The sequence below is a fragment of the Lepisosteus oculatus genome, chromosome 9 (assembly GCF_040954835.1).
Source record: "Lepisosteus oculatus isolate fLepOcu1 chromosome 9, fLepOcu1.hap2, whole genome shotgun sequence".
Taxonomy (NCBI): domain Eukaryota; kingdom Metazoa; phylum Chordata; class Actinopteri; order Semionotiformes; family Lepisosteidae; genus Lepisosteus; species Lepisosteus oculatus.
The window spans coordinates 44,599,524-44,606,674 of NC_090704.1; the positions used below are offsets into that span (position 1 = coordinate 44,599,524).

Sequence of the window (7,151 nt, forward strand, 5' to 3'; positions counted from 1 at the left end):
TAAGAAATCATTGGCGGTGCAAGAACTCAATAAAATGCTAGCTTTTTAATATTGAACCTCGTCTAAATTGATTTGAGGTTAAAACGTAAAATCAGTGTATCCTACATAAAGTTTTCTTTTACACTTAAAAATACCGCCATGCAATACAGCCTCATAAACACAGCGGCAGGAAATAAAAGCTTTTAAACATTTAATACAGTACATCAGCAAACAATAACAAATTATACATAAACAACGGTGTATACCTCCCTCGGAACATGACAGATTAATTGGTGATTTTCCGCAGAGAGATAATATTGTTCCATTCAATTCAATAATCGCACCGAACTTTTAAACTCACCAAGACAGTGAGATGAACAGATTAATCCGCAGTTGTCCATTCGGTACCGCACACGACCCCCCCTCTCCGTGCATAAGGAATAGCCGGCTAGATTCGCGCGTGTCCGTGCACGCCCGTGGGTGACGAGAGCCGAGGTCCTGGCTGCTGTGGGTCTGTTTCCGGGACAGGTCGAGGTCGAACTGGTCTAAAGACAGCAGAAGGCACCCGTGTGTCTAAGCCACAGGTCTGTCGGCCTTGGCATTCTTCAAGGTGTCCTTGGGGAGCCGGTGGAGCTCCCTATCCGGGCGAGTTCACCCTCTGAGAGGAAGGTCGCCCTTTCTTCTCCGCCAGATAGGAGCGCCACGGCCCCTCGGCACCCCGAGCTCAGAGCCCGGAGGAGAGTGAACGTGGGAAGTGTGGGACAGGGGAAGCCGACGGCAATGAGCTAGAGGCCGGCCGGCCGGGCAGCTCATCACACTGAACGAACAGGTGAGGTTTATTCCAGGCTGAAAAGAAAAGAGACACAGCGTTTCGGCGGGGGAGACGACTTCGTCGGAGTGTACGTGTGTGCGCGCAATGCCACTGACTGCCAAGTGGTTAGGATAAGATACACCGGGTCAAGGGTGAAGCGAGGCTTGCTTCTATCTGACGCTGAAATGTGTTTTTTTCCCCTTGCTCTCCAAAACGCCGCTTTGGACCGGTTTGGAGAGCAAGAGACCGAAGATGTGTTGCCCTTTGTGTTTTATCTTGAAGGGCTGGAGTTGGTGTTTTTTCTTTCCTATAATGCACTGTGCTCCCGTTCTCTCCTCTGTGTCTGTGTGTTGGGTATTCTCTCTGCTCTGCTTTGCTTACGGAAACACAAAAGATGTGGTTGGTTTTGATCAGCGTCCACCTCCCAGTACGTGTGGTTTTTGTTCCAGATTTGTACTGTACTTGTGCGGATTCCTGTGGGAAGATTGGAAAAGGATATCTACTACTGCCTAAAACTGTCAAAGGAAATGCTTCAGGGCACACATGTGCTCAAACCAGGTATGTACAGTACTCTGGGTTTCATCACTCCGATCAAATCGGACGATCCAGCGTTTCCTTCTGCCATGCTTCAGCTGAGGGCCACGCACACAGTTGACAGCTATAATGCAAGCTGTTTTTTAAAGATTATTATTCAGAGGAATCCATGCCAGGAACCCACTGGTTAGGGCGATAACCTCATGTTTGCCACTTGTCTCCCCACTCTTTTGCCTCTCAGCTTTTCTGTTTTCTTTAAATCCTTTCCTCCTCCATCACGGTGGATCAGCAGCAGCACGCGCACCTAGAGCCTTGCACGAGCTGCCCGCTACTTTTTCACAATGAGCTGGGTGTCCTCCGTGCTGGTGCCTTTTATGAAAGAGATCATTATTTTGTAGGCTCAGTGGTCTGGCATACTAGACCCATCATAAAGGCTAATAAACAGTGGCAGAATTTCGGATCGCTTTGCAGTGCCAAGGACAGGGGAGGGGAGACAGGATTTTGCCACCAACTCTGAGATGATAGCAGCCTTTACTGTTTGCTGTCCAGAAATAGCTCTTTGAGCAACTGCACAGAAAGACGAGAGTGCAACTCCAGAGCCTCCTCTGTCTCCGATTCTCTGAGCTTTGGCACAAAGAAGAGAAACCAGGCAGAACGGCGAAGGCTGAGAAGCTTAAAGCTTTCCAAAGAAAAGAGAGAAAAAAAAAGGGAGAGCTAGCTGTGTGGTAAAATCTTGGACAGTCTCTAGCATTCCTGTCTCTATATCCACCCCCGGCACGAACAATGTGGAAATTCATCCAGCACTTTAAAGACCGCGGAGATTAAGGAATGGCGAAGCAAAAAGAACATATGAAAAGATTTGCCAGCTGGCGGCAATGTAAATAAATACATAGATGTTTATGCATTTAAATAGGAGCTGATTAACCCCGCAGGGTGCAGTTATGAGCCTTTGCACTGGACGTTTTCATAGTCCGGCGCGCGTTTCGGCAGGGAAAGTCATTTTGCTCCTGTATGCAAGTGACCTCTGCTGTCACTGTTACCCAGGCTCGGCTGTATTGAAGTTCGCACAAGCCCATATGCTATATGCTTTTACTCCATTAACATTAAGTGTAAGAGAATCGACCGGCTTATAAAGCGCTGGTTTCCGGTGCCTAGAGAGATGTACGGGGCAGCAGCAGACTTGTTTGTTTTACAGTGCTGTTGAGAGGCTGCCTCCCCAGGTGACTCTGCCAGACTAATGGAGAGCGAGCACTAGCCACACAGCTCCTGCGGGAGGGAAGGGCTGCAGGCTCGCTTGTGCTGGAGGACGCTTGCTCTGTCACACGTGCACACATACACACACGCAGGCCTCCTCATCTCACGCCTGCAGGATCTTGTGCGCAAGGCTGCCTTCGGAAAAAATCACCCTGCCTAACGCCAAGGGAGTCGGGCTGTGGTCTTGTAAGTGGGATACATCGTGCTAAAGGCCTGTTAAAATGCAGGGATAGCACAAGAGGGTAGGATGTGGAGTTCAACCGTGATCAAATAAATGCACAGAGTAAGCACGGAGCACACTGTAAATGTTAGACTTCCTGTACTGTACGCTGTCGTAGATTATATACTACACTCCTTCGTATACCCATTTTCAGTAATGATTTAATCCGCTATCTTGGTTCAGCTGGAGCCTCACCTGGCAGACAGTGGGTAGTAAGTCTACTGCAAGACATGGGCATACAGTACACACACTCCAACATGCGCTGAAAAAATGAATGATGCCAATTAACCTAGCCCCCATGTCCTCCAAGAGGAAACCGGAACGCCCCTGCAGCCGTGAGCAGAACATGCAGACTCCACACAGAAGGCACCCCGGGCTAGACTTGAACCCAGGGCCCAGGGACTGTGAGGCAGCAAGGCTTGTAACTGTACCCACCTTAAATTAATGACTTTTAAAAGAGTAAAGCCCTAATCTACAGCTACTGGACTTCAGTGTTGATGTGACAAAATATCGTTCAGTATATTGTGTGAGACGGAGATCTTTACTGATTTAATTTAAAAAGAAACGTCTTGTCCATCTGCTTGGGATCGCTGCAGTTTGCTGAAACATGGAGTGGAGCAGAACACTGAGGGAAGCCCTTAGAACTGACCAGCGTCATGTCAGTCCACGTAACGTTCAGAAACAGGACAGACTCCAGCCCGAGCCTCTCGGCTCAAACGCGTTCAGGTACAATGTACAATCAGAGTACAATGAATCGGGTTCACCTGCGCGTTTAAAACACGTGGACTTTTATTACTGACAGTATCATCCCAGCATCGTGCAGTAATGTGACAGGGTGCATCCCTGGTGTGGTTTGAGCTGCAAGGTTTTAAGTCGTTAAAGAAGACTGAGGAATCAACACTTTCAAAAGCGCAGTCATTCCACAGCAGCTCAGGTTCATCGGGAAAAAATAACCGTGCGCCACGACTTCGCCAGATCAACAACATGTCAATTCTTCGTGCTACAATATCAGGACACACTGGCATTCTGAATTTAGAAGGAAATTGGGGGTACAAACAAAAGAGAAAATACAATAATAAATAAATGGGGCTTGCTGTAGTTATGCTTGAGGCTGGTGTCTGAGTAGCTTTATATTGGAGGAAATTCAGAGGATATTTCAGAGGTGGCCTCTGAGATTGTACCTGACACCTGTGTGTGTTAGAGCAGCCACTGCTTAATATAGCTCCTATTAGTCTTGAGGAGAGCCTCAATCATGAAGATAACTGCAGAAACAACTGAATTAGGAGTTATCACGGGAACAGGCAATAGCTCTTGATGGATGGCACCCTTCACACTAGCAAGAAAATGGTTCTTTCATTGTAGTTAAAAAAGGGAGGAGGGGAAAACAGATATACAAAGGGAAACGCTTGTTTGTATTTGGTCAAAATGCCAATACCTGGATTTTGCAGTGCTGCTGTTTATGACATTTTATTTCTAACACGACTGTGTAAGCCGGGTGCTTATTATCGGGGAGGTTTTCCATGCTGTACACAGTACACTGTTGTGTCCTTTACAGTGTAAACCTGGAAAGCTGATTTACTGCGATTGTATATTTTAGAACATGTGTTAAGGTATGATGAAAACAGCCTACAATTTAAGGTAGGCGGAATGTACACAAAAATGCTAAAATAAAAAAAAAACGCTCTATTTGTTTAACTGGGAAGTTAAGCTAAAATGAATGCACCGAGATAGACGCTGAAAGAGACGTTATCCTTTATGGCGTCTTCTTACTCGCATGCCCTAATTTGATTAATTAAATGGAGGCTATAGTTAGATCATTTAACTCAGACGGAGTCTAAAGTCTCATGTTTATTGATTCAAAAAAGGCTTCTTTTGAATCTCTGGGAGGTTGGAAATGCTGGGATTTCTGTAGCATTTCCCAGCATTAAATAGTAATGACCAAATCTGTGTATTTATATAAATATGATATTTAATTATGTATTACTTTTCATTCATTTCAAGGCAGGATGAACGCTCCAGACTCGCCCTCTGAGGATCACAGCAGATCTGGCTGCTTCAAATCCACTTCCACTGAATAGAAAAAGACACCAACAGCCTTGGCGACAGTAATTATAAAAGATGTGACTGGCTGCAGAGGTAACAAATGAATTCAGACGGAGACGGTTGCCGTAGAACAGGATTTCGTTTCCACTGAGCCTCGGAAAAGTCCTTGAGCTGGAAAACAAAAGGGAATTGCAAGTCAATATTTCTGCAGAGGCGCAAGGTTGCGAGCTAATCAGGGAATCACGCGAGTCTGGAGCGAGTGTGAAGCGAATGAGGATTAAGAGGAGGCGTGTGCTACAGTACATGCCGTTTGTCTAATGAGGTAGCCACCACACCTCCATACATACATGGTTCTGGGCACAAGGTCTGGATTGCAGGAGTGGGTAGCTGTTTTTGGAAAACCTCCCATTAACAAATCAATCAGAACTGATAGGCTTGACTTGTGAAGGTCTGTATTATCGTCCACAGCCCCAGGCCTGAGTCGCCGCCCCTACGCCAGGCTGCAAGCTTACATTTATTTCTTCCCACTTTCTTGTGTTGCCTGCATGCTCTCGCACAGCACTGGGACTTCACTGAAAAGCACTGGAATGCCATCATCATTACCCGTTTCAGCCAAGAGGACTTTATTCATTTAATTATTCCACGCGTTTTTATAACCGGTCTCATCCCAGTGGATCCTGTCGAAGAAAAGTCTTCACTCAGGTTAGGTGTGGTCAAGCCGAGTCCTTTATTCATGTGCATGAGGAGGGTAGATCATGCAGATCTGAGAGCAATCTCTCATACAGATCTACAAAATCCAACTCTCCGAGATGATAAATGCAATGAGTTTTATACAGCAGACTCACACAGGAAAGCCCACTCTAAGTTTCCATATTAGGGGTTGTTTTTCTCTCTACAAACATTTCTTTGTAACTGACCACGTTCTTCTTAAGAAGCAGTTCTACCTTGCATACAGACAAAAGGAAGTATAAAAATAAAAGGTGTGAAATGAGCTAGACATTCTGCGGTTTGTAATAACAATGTCAAAAGGTCAAATAATATGCTTGAATTATCCTTTTATACTGTTGCTAAGCAAAAGGCATATGAGCCAATAAATTATTACTTAATAAAAAGGGCAAATGCTAAAATTCTTCCTCAATCCCAAAGCATCTTGCTTTCCAGGAACAGATCCACTTTATCCTCCACTGAAGTTCAGCTCCCACCTGAGTGAGGCGCTCAGCCATTCGGCACCAGCAGCCCCACTGCAACGCAGATCAGAGGCAGGAGAGAGAAACTGCCTCACCAGCTGAATTAAGGAGGAACTTTGGGGAGGAAAGATTGTACCTGCCCAGAGTGGAACTGATCCAGGACACCAGGGTTAACAGCCCTACTCTTAGGAACAGCATCACGGGATCTTTAATGAGTAGCCAGGAGTTTGGTTTAACATCTGACCTAAAGAATAGTACCTCCTTCAGAACAGTGTCCCCAATCAACATACACAGGCATGGGTTTGGAAATTCTGGTACAGACAGAAGAGTGCCACCTACTGGTCTACAAGAGCCCCTTCCAGCAGCGATTTCCCCTAGAAAATTCATTTTGATTTTCCCTAGAAGTCTCCCATCCCTGTACTGGACCAGGCCCTGTCTTGCTTACATTGCCCAGTAATTTTTAATGAGTTTCAGAGAAACTTTCTGGAAACTTGCAAACCTTCAGAGAGCAGGTTTTTTTTTTGCAAGGCACTATACAGTACATTCCAGGTTCCGCCCCCCCAAAAAATGTAAATTTCAATTCATTGCATTGTGTGTGCATGGAGAATAAATGTGTATGCAACACATACCCTAACACATATGTGTATATGCATTCAAATACATAATAGAATTTGTAAAATCAATATATACTTAATGTTCATCCACGATTCTTTGCTAGAAGCCCACCTCATCAAACTGCAAATTAGTCGCAGACCTAACTTTATTATGTTACAGCTAGGCGACGGGAGCCCATACATAATTCACTAGACTGTCTCTGCGAGCAGCTGATTTAATTCTGCAGAATGGAGTGTGCCGCATGGCTACGTTATGAAATAAGAGCCTCACCAAGCTTTTATTGGCAGGCGGCCTGTGGCATCAGAACGGATGGCTTGCTGCCCAGCCACATTCCCAGTAGTCAGGTAGCGCCGTAGCAATGCGCACGCAAACACACACACACACGCATGCACGCACACACCCGGACCACATCAATCATCCGTGCGCAGATCCCGAGACTGAGGGAGGTGGGAGTGTGGGGTGAGGCGGGGAAGAGGGCTGTTTTCCTCCAACGCGAGAGTCAAGAAGA

The 7,151-nt window shown here is 45.9% G+C and overlaps 1 long non-coding RNA gene across 1 annotated transcript; it reads left to right on the top strand.

The window, feature by feature from the left end:
• The first annotated feature begins 454 nt into the window (after positions 1-454).
• On the top strand, positions 455-5,927 carry LOC107078479 (uncharacterized). The gene is made up of 3 exons (XR_001479402.2): positions 455-808; positions 1,240-1,348; positions 4,800-5,927. It is a non-coding gene; the product is annotated as an uncharacterized lncRNA (long non-coding RNA).
• The last annotated feature ends 1,224 nt before the right edge of the window (positions 5,928-7,151 follow it).